The sequence below is a fragment of the Perca flavescens genome, chromosome 6 (genome assembly GCF_004354835.1).
Source record: "Perca flavescens isolate YP-PL-M2 chromosome 6, PFLA_1.0, whole genome shotgun sequence".
In the NCBI taxonomy this organism is placed as follows: Eukaryota; Metazoa; Chordata; class Actinopteri; order Perciformes; family Percidae; genus Perca; species Perca flavescens.
The window spans coordinates 36,210,240-36,230,172 of NC_041336.1; the positions used below are offsets into that span (position 1 = coordinate 36,210,240).

The 19,933-nt window shown below is 41.0% G+C and overlaps 1 protein-coding gene across 1 annotated transcript in view; it reads left to right on the plus strand.

The window, feature by feature from the left end:
• LOC114557751 (neurocalcin-delta A) overlaps nt 1-19,933 on the plus strand; it is a 97,349-nt gene that overhangs the window by 32,577 nt on the left and 44,839 nt on the right. The gene's annotated exons all lie outside the window — the stretch shown is intronic.

Genomic DNA, 19,933 nt, shown 5'->3' on the forward strand with positions numbered 1-19,933 from the left:
CCTCTGGATGGAAACTAACTGTTGTTGGTTTTGTGGTTCTATTCTACGTGAATTCGCAGTCGTGCCGCAACAAATCCGTTGGATTTGTGAGGACTACGGTTAACTGCTCCTCAGATCTCTGCAGGGTAAATCCAGAAAGCTAGCTAGACTATCTGTCCAATCTGAGTTCTCTGTTGCACGACTAAAACTACTTTTGAACTTCCTTCCCGGGGCTATTTTGCAGCGACACCGTGGCTCCACTCAGCGCTTTGCACCACCCAAGACGATTGTTATTGGTGAAATGCTAAGTTTTACTCCCATCCCGGAATGCTGTGTGGATTCGCCAGACCCTCCTCCGCAGCTTTCTGGAGGAAGGTCTGGCAATGCGAGACTACTTAATTATTGATGCATAATTATTGAGCCTGATTTTGTTCATATTTCCCACCAGTAAGTAAGCTGCAGAAAATAATTTAAAGCTAAAGATTAGGTTAAAGGACTTTTATCTATAGCAGGAGTTGGTGTATGGTGTCCACTCCAAACAGTATAATGGCGGGTGGTCAAGCTGCAGCGTGCACAATCCCTGTTGTTTTTGGTCAGTGTTGTTTCCCATGACTCTGAGATGAGCCAGAAGAAGCCCAATGTGATTTCCACACAGTTCCCAGGCCCCCAGATTCCCCCAAACACAGGCCATTACACACAGTCACACATACACACTCACACAGTCATAAATCAGAGATATGTTTGTGTGTGTGTGTGTGTGTGTGTGTGTGTGTGTGTGTGTGTGTGTGTGTGTGTGTGTGTGTCTGTTTGTGTTACTAACATTGAAAGAGATACATTGCCTGAACATCCTTTTGCCCTTTGATACACACATGCTCCCTGTAAGTTGACAACCATAATCGCACACACACACACACACACACACACACACACACACACAGGCCTGCAGGGCAAAGAGGTTATAATAATAAGAGGCGACACTCATGTTTTTTTTGCCCAACAGCCACAAGTAAGCGCAGCCATCATTTTGGACTGAATGCTTTCCTGACTAATGTCAAAGTAACATTAAAAGTGTTTCCCAAAGGTTGCGAATTTACTTGTGGTGGTTGGTGGCGCAGGATGTGACGGCACAGTTTGTGATGGCTGGGTACAGTAATAAACTAGTCAAATGAAGGTTTATGAGCTATTTATTGAAAACGACTACATAACATTAACCGATAATTTGGAAAGAAATAACTATTTACATATTAAACAAATCCGACAAATATATGATACAGATACAGATGAAGTGTAGCCTTTGATGTGCTTTGTCAATTAAATCTGTTGGTTTGTCAAATGTTATGATTCAGCAGATAAAAAATACCTGATTACCAGGAGCCCAAGTGTTATTTGTATTAAAACTATACTATGATCCATACAGACAGTTATCTTTATAAATCTCAACACTGTCTCTTCCTAACTCCTGTTAAATCATATAAGACTAACGCTATCTTAAGTTAATTCTTGTTCATTTTGTTTGTTAGATCATTGTGTTTTTTGAAGTGTTTTAATCTGTGTTTTGGGGGGATCTTAAAAGCGCTGTTTTGTACTATACCGTCCGTCTTGCACTCATTACGATCTCTTCTGAACAGATTCATTCAAATAACTCTGAGTTGTAGTTTAAAACGTTTAGAGCCAACACAATAAATTGACTGGGTTTGTTTGGGCTCGAGTCAATTAATACAGTTAATGGAGACAGGCATGGAGAACAGGAACTGAAGGGTCGGTTAGCAAGGGTTAGCTCTGGTTGGCGCCAGTTAACTCTGGTTAGCTCCAGTTAGCTCCGGTTAGCTCCATTATAAAGATAAGCTCGAGCGGAAGAGAGTAAACAACTAGTCTCTAATAAATGACGTTGAGGGAGCTTTCACAGCAGTGTGGCTGCAGCATTTCTACAGTTTATTGGTACAGTTAATCCCACAGCAAGACCACCAGCAGCATGCTACTACTGATAGCCTCTGAGCCTGAAGTGCAGCGTTAATGCTGTGCCATGCACGCGGTGCGAGACTTCACGAGGGGGAGGGGCTGTAGGCCGCTGGTCTGTGTGCACTATAAAAATACATTGTTGATTGGATCAAAAATGTAATTCAGGATTTTATCTACCTGGGCGGGTCTCAATCTACCTGGGTGGGGCGCCCAAGTAGAACCTATGTATGGGAAACACTGGACTTCTTTGTCAGTCTCATGAAGAACCACAAGCTCTGTTCTTCTGCTCAAATTATGTTGAGTGAGAATCCAGAACTGCCTTTTAGGTTTCCCAGTGATCCCGACAGGAAGGCCTATTTATTTACGAAAAGATGAAAGAGAAAACTGAACTTGTCAAACTGGCTTGGCAAAAATGCTAACATGCTAGCTAATGCTACACATCCTTTCCATCACAAACTATTATTCACTTCAAAATACACCTGTCAAATCAGGATCAAGGTTCATTTAATGTCATTGTACAACACAGGGTTGCACAACAACATACAGTTTTAGTCTCTAAATATTGTCCATCAGCTTTGATTTTGAGCAATAAGCATCACCGATGTAAACAGTCCGCCTCCCCTCGTCTTACCGGACTCCTGCGCTCTGTCAGTCCGCGCTTCAGATGTAACCAATCCAGGACGCTCCAGTCTCTGCAAACATGTGGGCACAATAGTCTCAGATCACACCACCATCGGTGGCGCTTTGTTGGCTGTGTGGTCGGAAGATGTTGTGGGCAGTGATTGTCTCAAGGTTGTCTCAGATTTAATCCAGTCCCCTCAGCCACCCGTGAATGAATGAATCTTACTACAGGTGTCAGTGATTATTCTAATATATTCATGAATCTACTGTGATCTTTCTGTTAATAGCTTCTTTTGACTTATTTTCTTTCTCTCTATCTATATATTTGTAATGAATCTGAATCAGAATAAGGTTTATTGCCAATTAGGTTTTTGCATGTAAGGAATTTGCCTTTGTGCCCGCTGCATAATAAACATTTTAAAAGGAAATAAAAATAAAAGCAAAGTAATACACTGGCTGTGGTTGAAGCTAGATTGATTTTTACAAAGTATTGTTTCATTAATTGCGAAACATAGTACTACTAATGTCACTAATATAGCTACAAGCAGGTAAAGAAAGGGAAGGAAAAAGGTTAAGATTAAGGCTATGTTTAAACGGAAAGCCATTCCTTCAGTCCAAAAAGGCGGCGACCCAATGTAGTGTGACCTGTGACCTTATTATAACCGCTTTGCTAAGGGACAGCTGCAGCTTGTCCAGGTGAGAGGCCTACTACATAAAACAAGGGCCAATTGCAACTCTGTAACAAGAAGGCGATCAAGTGTATTTAAGTTTAATTTTACAAGTTCAGAGGATTTGAAAGAGCTTAAAGAAAATGTACCACCTTTTAATGTGGATGTCTAATCAGTACTGATGGTATATGTAGTCCATTGCAGAAATAAATTCCCCAGTGTGTGCTATATTGACTGAGAAAGCGAGTTCTCCTGCTCCCAGAGCCATGGCAGCTGTGCCTACATGTACCAGGATGCATTGCATGCGAGTGGCAACTTCGCTTAGCTCTCCTAGCTTTTTAGTTAACAAAATAAACACAAAATGTCAACAAAGGAAATATTCTTACACCTAAACCGAAACGTGCAACCATACACCTTCTAAATTCAAGTTTGTCTCATTCATGAAACTGAGATTAGATTAATTTACCTGTTACCTCGTCACAAAACACACTTCATTCAAAAGGAAAAAAAAACTAACCAAATCTCTCTTAGTTAGATCTTTCCACTGACAATCAGCAACTCTGTTTTTATCTAAATAAAACCTTAATTTACTAAGTAAGATGTAGAGCTGATCCACTCGCCTTTTTTTGCAGTAAACATGCAGTAACACACATACAGCCCCATGAGAGCTGTCATCGGCAACAATAGCCAGCGAAAACGGCCCACGCTGACATTCATTGCGTCACTGGCGGACAGAAGTAGAAGAGATTTTGCAGCTGTGGCCGACTGAGCCCCAGAGACTCTCAGTGTGTTTACATGCAGTTTAAAAAAACAATTATATATGGGTTAAGGCAATACTCCTATTTCTCAACGCCATGTAAACACCTTACCCCAGTTAAAATCAGAGTTCTCCTACCCCGGTTAACAGACCTAGAGAACTCCTTTAGTAACAGGGGTATTCCTGCATGTTACACCTTAACCGGAGTAAGCTCGGGTTAAACATCTGCGCGTGCTCCAACTGCCCCTCCCCACTCCGCTAGAGTGTTTTTTGACCCGGAAATAATCCATCAGCGCTGTTAATTATAGTCGTTGCTATGATGCCATACAACAAAACGGCGTTCCCTGAATCAGCGGGCCATCTGCTTTACTCAAGCCCCCAGGAACAGCGCCATTAAGCAACCATTAAAGCAACCATGGGCTTAGACTGTGACAAGAGTGTGTGAAGGAAACATTTAGTTGTTAAATTTTACTGATTTAGTGGACGCTCTGGGTAATTTTGAGATAGGTCAACCGGAAAATAAAAAGCCAGTTGTGCGTTGGCAGAGCGCCACCTTCTGTACCGGAGGTAGAGTTTCTGCTAGACAAAAATTGGTGCCGGCCATGTGACCTGTAAGATTTCATTTTTCTATGTGTTTATTGTGCTTAAAAACAATTGATAGCTGGGCTATACTGTATATAAATAATATTATCAATTGATATAAATTCATACTACTTTTATTGAAATGTAGACTTTGCTACAGGCAGAGAGGGCAAAAGAATTTAATCAATGCACATAATTGTATTAAAATAGGCCTTTCCAATCACTAGGCTGAGGAAATAAAACAATCCAAACTACAGCACAAACAAACTGGCTCATAAAATAAATCAAAATAATTATAACAATAATTGTGACTAACTAACTAACAAATGTCTTTCTGCAACTGTCCTGATGCAGATCTGCAGGGAGAAGCCTCTCTCTGCTGGCACACTGGAGACGGGTTTTACACATGCTACCATGGCCACTCTGGATAGATTTTACCGTAATCCCAATAAGTAGGCTACCTCGCAGGCTGTTGAGAAAGTCAAGCCTCCGCGGAGATCTCGATGTGCGTCTGTGGCATTAACGTTAATGAGACGGACTGTAGCTGGTGCCGACTCCTCTTCGATGGCAATTTCTTGGCTTCATATACGTTAGAGCGGCAGGTATACGTTTGATGGCCGGTAATTACCGGTTGTGTGTTGTGTTACATTACATTTCATTTAGCTGATGCTTTTATCCAAAGTGACTTCCAATTAAGTGCTTTCAACCCTGAAGATGCAAACTCCAGACAACAAGTAGTAAGTGCAAGTACATTAGCTTTAAATAAGCAAAACTACAAAGAGACGTGAAAGTGCAGCTTCAAAAAAAAAAAAAAAAAATATATATATATATATATATATATATATATATATATAAAAAATGTTCTCCTCCTCTCTTCTTTTCCTTCTTCATGTTTATCTGAAGTGTAGTCAGAAGAGATGCGTAGGCTTTCAGCCGTCCTGATGTCAAAAGGGAGCTCATTCCACCATTTAGGAGCCAGGACAGCAAACAGTCGGGATTTCATTGAGTGATTAGTTCTCCCTCGCTGTGAGGGGGCAGCAAGCAGGTTGGCTGATGCAGAGCGAAGTGGGCGGGTTGGGGTGTAGGGTTTGACCATGTCCTGGATGTATGCTGGGGCTGATCCGTTCGTGGCCCTGTATGTAAGTACTAGTGTCTTGAAGCGGATGCAGGCAGCAACTGGTAGCCAGTGAAGAGAGCGGAGGAGCGGTGTAGTGTGAGAGAACTTGGGGAGGTTGAAGACAAGTCGAGCTGCTGCGTTCTGAATGAGCTGCAGGGGTCGGACGGCACATGCAGGCAGGCCAATCAGGAGGGAGTTGCAGTAGTCTAGACGTGAGATGACTAGAGCCTGAACCAGAACCTGAGCCGCCTTCTGCGTTAGAAGGGGACGTATCCTTCTGATGTTATGCAGCATGTATCTGCACGATCAGGTAGTTGCAGCAATGTTGGCAGTGAAGGAGAGTTGGTCGTCAAGTGTCACACCCAGGTTTCTAGCAGTCTGGGTGGGGACTACCATAGAGTTGTCAATTGTTATAGTCAGGTCCTGGGTAGGAGAGCCCTTCTCTGGAAGGAAAAGGAGCTCAGTCTTGTCAAGGTTGAGTTTCAGATGGTGTGTGGACATACAAGAAGAGATATCAGTCAGACAGGCTGAGATACGTGCTGCTACTGTGTGTGTGTGTGTGTGTGTGTGTGTGTGTGTGTGTGTGTGTGTGTGTGTGTGTGTGTGTGTGTGTGTGTGTGTGTGTGTGTGTGTGTCATAGGGGAGGTGTTGATGGGTCTTTTTCTTTCTTGCTTTTTCTTGACCCCAACCTGCTGCCTTCTGATAGGAGACACTGAGACTGTGGGCTCTGGTTAATCCACTCTCTGCAATCGAGCCTGCCGTTTACCACAAAGAAGAATAGATGGGACAGACTGGTCATCCATCTTTCCTTCTAGCTTCTGTTTATAGCTCTTGAATCACAGAGGATGGAGTGGGTTGTAATGCTGTTGAGTAACTCTTGAGACACCTTGCAGATTGTATAACAAACCTTTTTTTTTCATTCCCAATTCACTGTTTCCTCTATAAATGGGATTAAATAGATAACTTCTGTAAAAACCACTCTGGATTATAAAGAAATATAGACACATCAAAGGTTGAGTCATATACAATGATATACTGTAATTATTATGACTACCAAAAGAGAAGAGTGAGACATACAGTAATGCTGCAAGACACTCCTGATGAGAAAGTGTTTGTTGTTTGTTTAAGTGTCCATTAAGATTATTTTTAACATGTTTGATTTGTATGACTCAGTGAATCATGTGTGAGAGCAATAAACAAAACTAGCCTACAAAGATGAAAGAAAAAGGATTTCTGACACAGAATCATTACACTATGTATTTAGTATGATGGTTTGTCACAACAGTTCTGAATCGAGGGCCGGTGCCCTTACTGGTGGTTGCACTTATGGTAGTCCATATCCACGACAGGATTGCTCTCATTCTGAGGGCAATTCAGCCGGATGTCACTCTTTCTGGATGTCCGTTTTCAGATGGTCGTTACCTTCTGCTTTCTTTGTGATGTAATTTTAAACTCTGGTGGATTTCTGAGGACTGTGGTTAACTGCTCCTCAGATCTCTGCAGGGTAAATCCAGACAGCTAGCTAGACTATCTGTCCAATCTGAGTTTTCTGTTGCACGACTAAAACAACTTTTGAACGTACACACGTTCCACCAAAACAAGTTCCTTCCCGAGACTATTTTGCAGCGAAACAGTGGCTTCGCTCAACACTTTGCACCGCCCAAGACGATTGTGATTGGTTTAAAGAAATGCATATCTCCCATCCCGGATTGCTGTGTGGACTAGCCAGACCCTCCTCTGCAGCATTGTGGAGGAAGGTATGGAAAAGCAAGACTACACCCATGGCACCATGGTAGCCCAGTATAGTGAGAAAATACACCAGGGTGTGAGTTCCAACATGGCGGTGCCTGGCCAATGAAATAACAGATCAGTGACTTTTGGACTATGTTCAAACTAAATAAACACATTAATCCACATCTCAGGCCATAGAAAAACAGTTTGAATACAATTTTCATATACTGGAGGATTTAGCAGACCTGGAAGCATTCATCGACCACCACTACAGCCAGTGCAAAATGGATATGGATACAACTCCCGACACACTCCATCAACAACAACTTGATTTACTGGGGACACTGGGCTTCAATGTGTTTTACTTTGACAGTCAAGATTTAAAAAAGTCTGTCTATGGAAGGTCTGTTCCCAGCTTTAATCCCAGTTGTGAAGGTTGTATTGTAACTGTCCTTTTTGCTGCTGAAATTATATTATTCTGACTACCCAAGCCAAACACAAAACACTAACGGGAGAGATACAGGATAGTTTGCAGGGCAGCAACCTGTCATGATGGCCCTTTTTTTTTTAAACCACTGTTGTTTAATGGCATTCAGGCAGATGTAATGAGTCTTGGCCATAAGTGCTGTTTTAATACATTCTGAATGAATAGATTTTCTGCACCTGTTCAAATACATAGTAGATACATAATTTCTTCCATTAAACAATCATACTTCTAATGCTAAAATACATTTTCATCTTTGCCTTTTCACTTGCATCAACTACTTTTATTCCACTCTCTTCTGCCAGAACGCCTCAGCTAATCGCTTTCCAACAAATCCTTTATGCAAAATGTCGCGGTCACCACTTTCAACATAAAACACTCTTCCAACTGCCCATAGCGTTGACAACTTGGACGTATTCCTGCAATTTATCAGGTTGTCTAACCAGGAGGGTCAAACATGGGTGACGCAAAACCAGTATGAAGCGGAATATGGAGGATGACAGTGGGCAATGTATCCACACTATGTCTCTCTAAATATAAATCCATTATCTATGTTTTGGCATCACCAAAGTTCATATTGCCAAAGCAAGTTGTGTAAGGTTATAAAATGAATCATGCCATTTCAAAGTGAACAAAAACATGAAGTATGATATGTGAGTTTGGGAGCAGGTATATTTCAGCTCCTCTCTCTTGGTTAGTCGTCCATCTTTTCTCTTCCTGTGATTTTCATCATCTCTTCCCGTCGGTCAGATGTGTAGGCATAGGGAGAATAGGTATATGTTAATGTTGTGTATTGGAGTTTAGGAAGATTAATTTCTTCTCTGTGGGCAGACCTCATTTTGGTTAATAACTTTAGTAAAGATTATATTCCTGGATTTGGCTCAAAGGATGTTATTCAGAAGATATTTGAGTAAGAACTAAAAAATACACCTAACCCTCCTGTTGTCCTCGGGTCAAATTTGACCCGTTTTCAGAAAGTTTCTAAATCAGAAATTTGGGTATTTTCAACCAAAATTGTCAAAAAAATAAAAAACCGTGAATGGTTTCCTACAACGCTCTTCACAAGTAAAAAATAAAATAAAAAATAAGATCACTTCTTTACTTTCATTGAATTTGGGTGTTTTATTCAATTGTACGGCATTTGAAAGAAAAAATTATAAAAGAATGTTGAAAAAAAGTGGTAAAAACATTGGGGAACGTGAGAAAAGTGTCAAAGTTGAAAAAAAAGTTTTAATTTTAAATAAAAAAAAGTTGCATGGTCGTCAGGAAGACAATACAAGGGTTAATAATGCATAAATCTTTTTTTATTCATTTTTTACTAATTTTACAGTGATATTGTAGCACCAGCTATGATGAATGTCATGTAATTTTCCATCACAGTTATTATTTTTATTTATTATTTTTAATACCACTTATAATGTCAATTCAGTGCATCTCTTTAAAATGTGCAGCTATTTCAACGACCTAATACAAATTTGAATATTAATGTTTTTCCTTCCCATTGCAAACTATTGCACTCTTAATTGACAAATTAAGAGTGCTTATTTTGTATTAATTTACATTATCACAACCTGTTGTATTACACAACAAAAGGATGCTTTCGTCATTTGTTTTGGCAAGCGGTGTGGTACATTGGATTAGCTTGTTCAGCGAGGTGCATCGGCTCGCCCACCTAATGTACTGCAGTTACATAACACACCAGGAGGACATTGGTTTTTAAACCATCTTATCTACTCATTTAAGTGCGTTGTTAACTAACCTATACTGTACTGATAGAGCTACGAGAACAGCTGCTGTATGTCAGAGACTCTGAAAACAGCTGCTAAGGGATAAACAAGTGTACAGTGCAGCTTCTTTAGACAAGGTTCCCTACAGTACGTGAGTTTATGCATGGCTGCACATTTACATGTGGGGTGGTATTTGTGGATGTCATTTTCCCTCTCTCTTTCTCTCTCTCCTCTCAGGACAGTGCATTGCTATATTGATAACCATATGTTGTGTGGGAGATGAATTGTGGGAGCTTTTGTAAAAAATTGCGATAAAAGTTGCAATGTCTTTTGCATTTTTGTTGCAATGAAGTTGCGCGAGACAGTGAAAGTTGCAGAATAAAATTACTCTGGGCTGAGTTTTCCTAGTAACCCTACCGTGCGTGCGTCAGTCGCGGGGGGATCTGAGCGGCAGCCCTGCTGCAGAGAGCCGACAGGATTGAAACCTTAGCAGCTAAAAATCGTTACAGCGTACATTGATGTTAAAATGTATACAGGTTGGCAGGACGGTCTGAAATGTTTTGCACGGTCTTTCGCCGTACGTTTTGTTGGTAAATGTGAGACGTTCAAGTCACACACGTCTCGTCTTCGTATCAGAAACAAGGAAATGAATTTAGCGACGTCCGTTTGTTACGTCATCCCGTTCTCACTCCCGCTTGGTCAGTGGCTCTCAGAGTCACGACTGACGCAAAGTCTGGCACGTGGGACTGCTGGGATTGGTTGAAGTCGTGGGAAACTTCAGTCAAATTTGCGGAGAAGTTGCGGTGATTGGTCAAAATTGCGAGTCGCACCAAATTCACGGTGATTGGTTGAATTCGCGTGAATTGTTGCGATCGCAAAATCCTGGAGGGACTGTATAAACTGTTGCTCTAATACAGAGATCTTCAACAGGGGGTCCAGGACCCTTAGGGGGTCCTTTAGAGTTACTGCAGGGGGACCCAAGTTATTTTATGTATTTTTTTACATACACACAAGTCCAACATAATCCTAGTAAAAATAAATCTGTCTATTTGTGATTTGTTTTTAAATTTACTCAACATTGTTGACTGGTTACTGGCCTGTAGGTAAGCTAACCACTAAGGTAGCCATCCACAGATACAGTTGAGCTTAAAAGATTCACTGTCCTACATGTATTTTTATCATTAAAACATGATGTACAGTATAAATATATGGATGTCAATTATTCTTTAAATACCTTTTTGTATTGTATAAAAATGTAGGGTTTAGGCCACCATACACATTATTGTAGGCCCAGTTTAATTTGCAACTCAATTTTATACAATATGTAGGTCCCTGCTCCGTTTCTCTCTCAGCTAAGGGATCCTTGGCCTAAAAATGTTGAAAACCCCTGCTCTAATACATACAGCAAAACAGCGTTTGCCCTCCTGAAGTCAGCGGCAGCAAAGAGCCTATGTTCTCTCTGCTTTACTCGCCGCCAGGACAACAGCAAAAACCGGGAGATGGCTAACCAGATTGTCCATCTCCCAGGCTGTCATCCATTCCCTCTGCAAAGAAGTCTCGCTGCGGTGGAGTGGACCAAGCAGCCCTGCGGCCGGCTGGCTAGTTAGCTGATTTGCTAGTTCCACCCAACATGCTCTCATGGTTACAGAAAATGAGCCAAACAAAGTTGTCACTCATCTGGGGATAGCAGTGTGCTTTCCTATGATGTGACAAGAGTGTGTAAATCAAACATTAATTTGTTAAACTAGTTGCCGGCCGGCCGGCCGGCTAGTTAGCTAGCATGTTCGCTAGGGGCAGGGGCTACCCAGTGTCAGAGGGGTATGCAGCAACAGTGTTGCTCCCCCTACACTTCCACCTAATGTTAGACCTACCTGTTGCCTTCCCTTGCCTTTTCTGATCCACCATCCTCACACCTGAATTAAATTAATGCACAGTTAAATATAGCAGCCTAAATTCAATTCTTAAATCAGCCTAGTGATGGCATCAGATAAGACCACTATTATGCAGTAAGGTTGTGCTGCTGTTGAAATTACATTCACATTTTGGATTTTAAAAAGTAAAAATATCTAGAGGCACTTAGCACAGACCTTTTAAAGAGAGAGATGTGACCCTGTAATTACAGCTTCCATGTCACCCAACAGATGTAACTATAGCCTGTATGTCTGACAGCACAGCTAACATGAACAGCTAATGGTAAAACATCTATTAATGATTCCATGGTAAACTGGAGTTATTGCATAAGTTATGTTTTCCAGCTTCTTTTCATTTATTGTGCATGCTACCTTATATTTACCAGTTGTTATTTTTACCTTAATAAAATTAAGATATGTCATGCATGGGATTGGTACCATAGTGTTTAACAAAAATCTAAATGTAGCCATCAGTAACACTGGTTTGCATTAAGCTAGCCGTAAACCCCACTTTAGCTGCTAGTGTTAGCAAACACTAGCTAGTCTGAGAACAGTCTGTTAACATGAATTCCACCCAACATGCTCTCATGCGACACAAGCCTCCAAGTTTGGTAGCAAATCTAAGCATGAAGTTATTGCATTAGTTATGTTTTCCAGATTCTTGACATTTATTGTATATGCTACCTTATATATTCCAGTTTTCAGCTCCGCAAGCTCGGTTTTGCATATTCTAAGGAGCGGTAAACCCCCATTTGGCTGCTACATTCCCAGTGTTAACAAACACTAGCTGGTCTGTTAACATGAATATTTGCAAGCCTCCAAGCACAGACGTCACACTATAAATCCTACCTGTTGCCTTTCAACATCCACTTATTTAACTGCTGTCCCTGTCCATCCCTTGACATGCCATCTCCTTTTCCCTCTCTTTTTCTATTTTTAGCCACCGACCGCTTTTTTGCTTTAACCATCTTTTTCCATAGACGACAACTCACTATTCGTACCAGCTCGCTCAGCGCACACGGCGCCCCCCCTCCCTCTTCTATGTCAACATTCTGTGATGGAATCTCATGAGACAGGGTGCCTACTCTAGCCTGTTAGTCCTCTAAAATGTTATAGAACATTGAGGAAATGCAAAAATGATTTAGAAACGCACAACAGCAGCTACAAACATAAAAAAAAAAATATATATTTTATTTTTATTTTTTTACCATCTTTGGCACCCCCATGGTGCTGCGCCGCATATAGCGCATGCCCACTTTTTGCGCCACTGGCTAGGGGGCTCAGTTCTCAATCCAACCACAGTGCAGAGGAAGAGAGGTCTATAGTCTTTATATTGAGTTTTACGTTATGTATACACTACTGGTCAAAAGTTTTAGAACACCCCGATTTTGTCCAGGTTTTTATTGAAATTCATGCAGTTCATTGTCTTATTGTACTCTGAAATGAAAGAATAGAAGAAATGAACAATTTAAGTTAAAAAAGAAATCATGGAATTAATTTAGAAACCAAAATGTATTGTAAATATTTGACTCATCAAAGTAGCCCCCTTTGGCAGATATAACAGCTGAACACACTCGTGGCATTCTTTCTACAGTGGAAATCAAATATTCTTCAGAAAGTTCTTCCCAACTCTGTTGCAGAAGTTCCTATAAATGTGTGGCACTTGGAGGTTGCTTTGCTTTCACTTTTCTGTCCAGTTCATCCCAAACCAGCTCAATGGGGTTTAAGTCTGGTGACTGTGCTGGCCACTCCATGTTTTTAAGATTGCCATCTTGTTCTTTTTTCCTAAGGTAGTTCTGGCATAGTTTGGACTTATGTTTTGGGTCATTATCTTGCTGTAGGATGAACCTCTGACCAACTAGGTGCATACCAGAGGGTACTGCATGGCGCTGCAAAATGCTGTGGTAGTCGTTTTGGTCCAGGGTGCCTTTCACTCTGTACAAATCACCGACCGCGGACCCCAGACCATCACGCTTCCTCCTCCATGTTTGACAGTTGATGTCACACACTGAGGAACCATCCTTTCGCCTACTCGACGGCGTACAAAAATCCTGCGTGATGAACCAAAGATTTCTAATTTTGATTCATCAGTCCATAGCACCTTCTTCCAGTCTTCAGTAGTCCATTGACAGTGTTTCTTGGCCCAGGCAAGCCTCTTTTTCTTATTCTGACGTCTTAGCAATGGCTTTCTTGCTGCAACTCGACCTATCAAACCTGCAGCTCCAAGTCTTCTCTTTACAGTTGAAACTGAGACTTGCTTATTACGACCACTATTAAGCTGTGCTTGAAGCTGTTGTCCTGTGAGCCGCCTATCACGCAAGCTGTTGACTTTTGGGTACCCTTACTTTTTTTTAACCTCAGGCAGTTCACCACTTACCTTTGTACCATTTAAAGCTATTCATTGGACTTGAACTGCTGAAATTTCAATAAAAAACAACAAAAATTGGGGTGTTCTAAAACTTTTGACCGGTAGTGTAGGTATGTAGATATTTTAAAAGAAATGTTTTTGTTGAAATAAATATACCTACACAAGTAGTTATGTATCACATTTGTCTGCCCTCTTATGGACATAATGTACAAAAATATATATTCCAATAGTTAAAACCTTTGCCTTTTTTTTCAGATAGAACATTAAAATGTAATTTTTGGCCAGTTTTGACAGTCCTATGTGTATTTGATAGATGAGCCTTGTGTTTCATCACCACTGTTTTTCTTTTTGTGCACTAATTCGCTTAAGCTCAATGGTGAATCAGACGGATTCCTATCGCCGACTTCTCTTGTCACAGACGAGAAAAAGACGGCAAGGGTCGATGTGTAGCGAGGGTGTCTGACGCGCCGCAAAAACTAGGGCGACAGACGCTCACGCCGACGACCTCCTTGGTGTGTCGGCATCTTTAGGAAACATCGGACACCTACACCAGACTTTCACCCGGAACTTTACAATGATAAGAAAGGTTTTTAACATATTGTTAATGTTAACATCACAGCAGAAAAAGTGGCAACAGCACCATGATAGATTTGCATGGACAGTTCCTCTTTAAAGCAACACTAGAGAACTTTTCCCGCTTCGGCCCCCCTACAGCAGGGGTCATCAACTACATTTTTTCAAGGGCCAGAATTTTTCTAAGCAGACACTCTAGGGCCCGGACTTTCAAATAAAATTAATTTATACCTAATACGCCTATTCTTGTTCGAAATTTTCACTTTCTTACTGAATTAATGCAATTCTTTTTTTTTTTTACATGTATTAGTGTGAGCAAACTCCTAAAAAACATGGAAACTCCATAATGATAACTGGCTCTAACTAGAAAATGATCTCAGACTAGGAGGCAGTTCACTGAGGAGTGATGGTTAAAGTCTGTGATTATGGAAACGTTGTAGTATGCAGCATCCTGATTGGTGGAAAATGCTTGCAGAAAGAAACTGCTGTTGTCAGGTAAACATGTCACTGTCAAAGAGGCTGAAGGGAAAAGTTGAAGTGGAAAAGCCAAAAGCCCAGCTTTAATGATGAATGGACTGATAAGCAGGCTATGCACTCGTCATGTATAACTCATTTGCAATGAAAGATGCTGTTGCAAAATAATACAACCAGAATCATCATCAAGAATGAAGAACTCGAACATAACGATCGCGTCATTCACGTGCATATCTGTTTTTGTCTTATAATACCTCCATAGATTTACCAGCAGTGAGATTTACAAGAATGTGTCCAAATTTCCAGATTCCCGGCAAACTAAGATAAACAGTTAGACTACAAACCGACAGCTTTTGTTTTAGCTTGTTTGTAAAAATTTGCTATTTGCAGAGTAGAGCGGTGTTAGGGTAAAACAGCATGGTGGATAAGAGTGGACTGAGCAGACAGAGCAGATTGATATGTCGCTTTCTACATGTTTATGCCGGTCTACACAGGTGAGTGCACTGATAAGTATTGACTTTTTACTCACAAAGGTTTTATTGTAGCCTACTTACAGAAAATAGACTAGCGTTAGTTCATCTGCCCAAGCGGCCATATTGTTCCCAGTCAAGTGCTGTGTGTTTTAACGCACACGCATCTCGGCTCAGCTCTAGGTGTGGAGCTCAGGAATCGCTGTACAGAATCCCGGCATGTGAATAGAGATGCAAATACAGGGGGCTGGGTTTTTTCCCTAAATGCTTGAAATGATAAATAACAGAACGCAGTTTTTCCTCTTTACATTTTGTGAATTCATGATTATTCTGCGGGCCAGACTAAAAGCTTTGGCGGGCCGGATGTGGCCCGCGGGCCACCAGTTGACGTTCACTGCCCTACAGGTTGGATGTGGAATTGTCCATTACTTTACATTATGCAAGTTTGCCAGATCAGGTAGTGTTTTAAAATGTTGCCATTGTTGTCGTCGCTTGTTCAGAATCTGTTGTTGACCTGAACTGTTGATAGACTTGAGTGCATCTAACTCTCTAAAAGAACGCAGGATATGCGGGGGATCCACCAAGTGCATTTGAACGCAAAGTTAAAACCTTGTATATCAGAAGCTTAGGTCACAGAAAAAAAAATCTGTTTATATCAAACCACTCACATAATGCCTGTATCATAGCATATAATCACAATTATCACAACTCACTATACAGGATGAGACACACAAATACACATTTGTACATTAAGCTTAACCTTAAATACCTCCATCCAGCAGTGTTTTTTTCTTAAAATATTGCTTTAAATGTATTTATGAATAATGAAACCCTAATACTATATACTGTCATCTAATTTTAGTCACAACATTGCTTTTGTGTGTGTGTGTGTGTGTGTGTGTGTGTGTGTGTGTGTGTGTGTGTGTGTGTGTGTGTGTGTCTCAAACCTTGCTGAGAGTTCTGGGCCTTCCCTCCCCGACAGCTGATTATCCAGTTTGAATTATTCATTATAATTAAGTTATCTAATACCTCCAGCCCAGCTGCTGAGATTAACATGACTGCTCCGATACAGGTCCAACCTTCAGTTTTTATTTTTTTTTTATTTTTATTTTTTTCACTGCCCAATAAAAACTTTGATAAAATTACCATAAGCATACATTTGCAATCTCTCGGTGTTGTTTGTTTTGGGGTCATTTCCAATTTCAGAAATCTGTGAGTCTGTTGTTTCATACTTGACTTTTTTCACCCTCAGCTAATTTTAGAAACTTACTGCAGACAATAATGGAGTTATTTAAAAGTGAGTTTCTAACAGTGACACAGTGTGAGCAGTTTCCTCTTCCAAAGGAACAACTTCTAAAGCGTTTGCCTTGGAAAGAGAAGTTGTTTTCTCTTCCGCCCATGCTGTTGCTTCCTGAGTCTTCAGGAGGAAGGAATTCAATCTAGTGCCGGTTACCCACCCTACATCCTAACACACGCACAAAGAAGCTGGTAACATGCTTCTAAGGAAAGTGCTGTGCAGAGAGCCTAAAAAGTAGTGACAAAGCCCCTGCAAAGGGTCAGAAAAGGCGGTCTATAGTACGAAATCCTTGTGGGGGTGTTTCAAAATTGAAACTGTGACAGTCATGCCCACTTTCCACAGTTATTGGCCAGATCAACATGGGGTTTAATAACATGAAACATGCAGTGCAGAAGTGTGACCTGTAAATGCAATAATTTGTCTGCTTTTCTGCTGTTTATTCATCTCCTGTACTGTACCATCAAATACTTCCCCTTTATCATCCCCCAACCCTTTATTATGATGACCAGCATCTCGTCCAACATCCAAAGGCAACCCATATAAAACAGCGTATACTGGTACAACTCTGCTTTTTCAACATGGTGGACGGTTATTCTTCAGTACCATGTATTCACCTTAAGGCGTCACCAGTAATCCCATTTATCCCAGGACTCAGGCTTTAGTCCAAATAATTTATCCCTTAACCAATTTACCCACGTTCCAATCAGACTCTCATTTTAGCGTCTTACATCATCTGATCTCTTTTGCTGTTGGCTTCACTTCCTCTCTGCTTCACTCCTCAGCAGGATCTTTGCAGTCAAATATAGCTGCAGGCTTTACTAAATGACTTTTCCCCGCGCTGTGTCGATTCTCAGTCCTGTGTGACATTTCATCTTGTGTCTCTATCCATGTGCCTCTCACTCAGCCATATATACCCATGATAACAGCAGTCAATTGAGAGGTGGTTTTCACTTGGCTGACCTTGCCCCACCCTCCGCACTACCCCACCCTTAATCTGGGCCCCACTGCGCTCCATTGAACTGGCCAGCAGATGCTATTCAGATGAATGTTACCAGCCCAAAGCTGTTGATACACAGCTTGGGTCAGTGGAGGATGGGGTAAGGAGGTTCTTTGGTTGGCCCTGAAATAGTTTGTCTTCCCACACTGCACACCCTCAGTCTTTGTCTGATATTCAAACCCTGCCCCAGATCAACATGACAATGCACACAACATTTTGGAAGTGAGGAGACACCTCAACAAAGTGTGTATACATTCTGAACACAGTGAGTTGCTGTATGCAGTCTTGTATAAAGTACTTAAAAGCAATACTTGAGTAAAAGTACAAGTATCTTAGCAGAAAATGACTTTGGTAGAAGTCACCTTTTAGAATATTACTTGAGTAAAAGTCTTCAAGTATCTGATATTTACTGTACTTTATCTATGTTACTATAGCCGGCAGTTGCCATGAACCCAGAGTGTTATTTAATGTAATAAACTCTGTTGTGAATCCACACACCTCTGCTCTGACAGATATTTCAATCATGACGTGAGAAATTTCTTTGTTATTTTATTGACAAAATAGCATCTGTCAGAAAAAACGCCAGTGCTAATTTTAAGTTGTTTGTACCTGCTTCTCCTGCACACTCAGCTGTGTTCGAGGAATTTAAGCCAGTTTCTCTGACGTTACTTAGTGAGGTGGTACAAAACATGAAACCTACCAACTGTCCCTTAGACATTGTTCCGCCAGAATGGTAAAGGAGGTTTTTAATTGCACCATTGGGTCGAGTCTTCTTACGTTTTTAAATTCTTGTCTTAGTTTAGGCTCTGTCCCAGCTGCCTTTAAACATGCTGTGGTCAGGCCTCTTCTTAAGAAGCCTAATCTTGACCCCACAATGTTGTCCAATTTTAGACCAGTCTCTCATCTGCCTTTTCTGTCAAAGGTTTTGGAAAAAGTTGTTTTTATAGCCTTTTTACAGCAGAACTCTGTGTTTGAAAAATTTCAATCTGGTTTTAGATCACGTCACAGTACTCAGTCTGCACTGTTGAGAGTACATAATGATATTGCCTTGTCAGTAGATGCCGGGAATCCTACTGTTTTAGTGCTTTTAGACCTCACAGCAGCTTTTGACACAGTGGACCATGCAGTCCTCCTCTCTCTCCTTGAACATTGTGTAGGCATCAGAGGCTCGGCACTTAAATGGTTTAGCTCCTATTTGGCAAATAGGAGCTTTTCTGTCATGATTGGGGACCTCTCTTCGTCAGCTGCTCCTCTCTCTTGTGGGGTACCCCAGGGCTCAATTCTTGGCCCCATTTTGTTTTCTTTTACATGTTGCCTTTAGGGGCTATTATAGGAAAGCATAACCTGTCATTTCATTGTTACGCAGATGATTTGCAAATGTATTTGCCTATGAAAGCTAATGACAGTGTTGCACTACATTCCCTGCTTAGTTGTATCACTGATATTAAGTTGTGGCTTTCAGAAAACTTTCTTAAATTGAATGAAGATAAAACGGAGTGTATTATTTTTAGTGCTTCAGCCACGCAAGATGGTCCAGCTTTGAATCTGGGAGCTCTGGCATCCTACATTAGGTCATCTGTCAAAAACTTGGGGGTTACTTTTGATTGCAGCATGAAATTTGACAAACAGATCATGTTGTTAGAATGAGCTTTTTCCAGCTTCGTCTCCTGGCTAAAGTTAAGCCTTTCCTGAACAGGCATGATCTAGAAAAGGCGATCCATGCTCTTATCAGTTCAAGATTGGATTACTATAATGCTCTTTATATTGGTCTGAATCAAACCTCCATCTCACGTCTTCAACTTGTACAAAATGCTGCTGCTCGCTTTTTAACAAATACACCTAGACGTGCACATATTACTCCCGTTCTCCACACTCTACATTGGCTCCCTGTGCGTTTTAGAATAGATTTCAAGATTTGAGATGTTGTTTGCTTTTAAGGCCTTAAATGGTCTGGCCCCGGAGTATTTGTCTGAAATTTTAACTTTGCGGGAGCACAACCAGTCATTGCGTTCTTCAAATCAGCGAGTTTTAGAAGTGCCAAGGTCAAGGTATAAACGTTGGGGTGATCAGGCTTTTGCAGTTGCTGCCCCGAGACTCTGGAACAAATTACCCCCTGATGTTCGAACTATCACAGATGTAGCTCTTTTTAAGTCCAAACTCAAAACGTATCTGTTCTGTCTGGCCTTTAATACATAGCAGTGGTGTGACAATTTCATTCT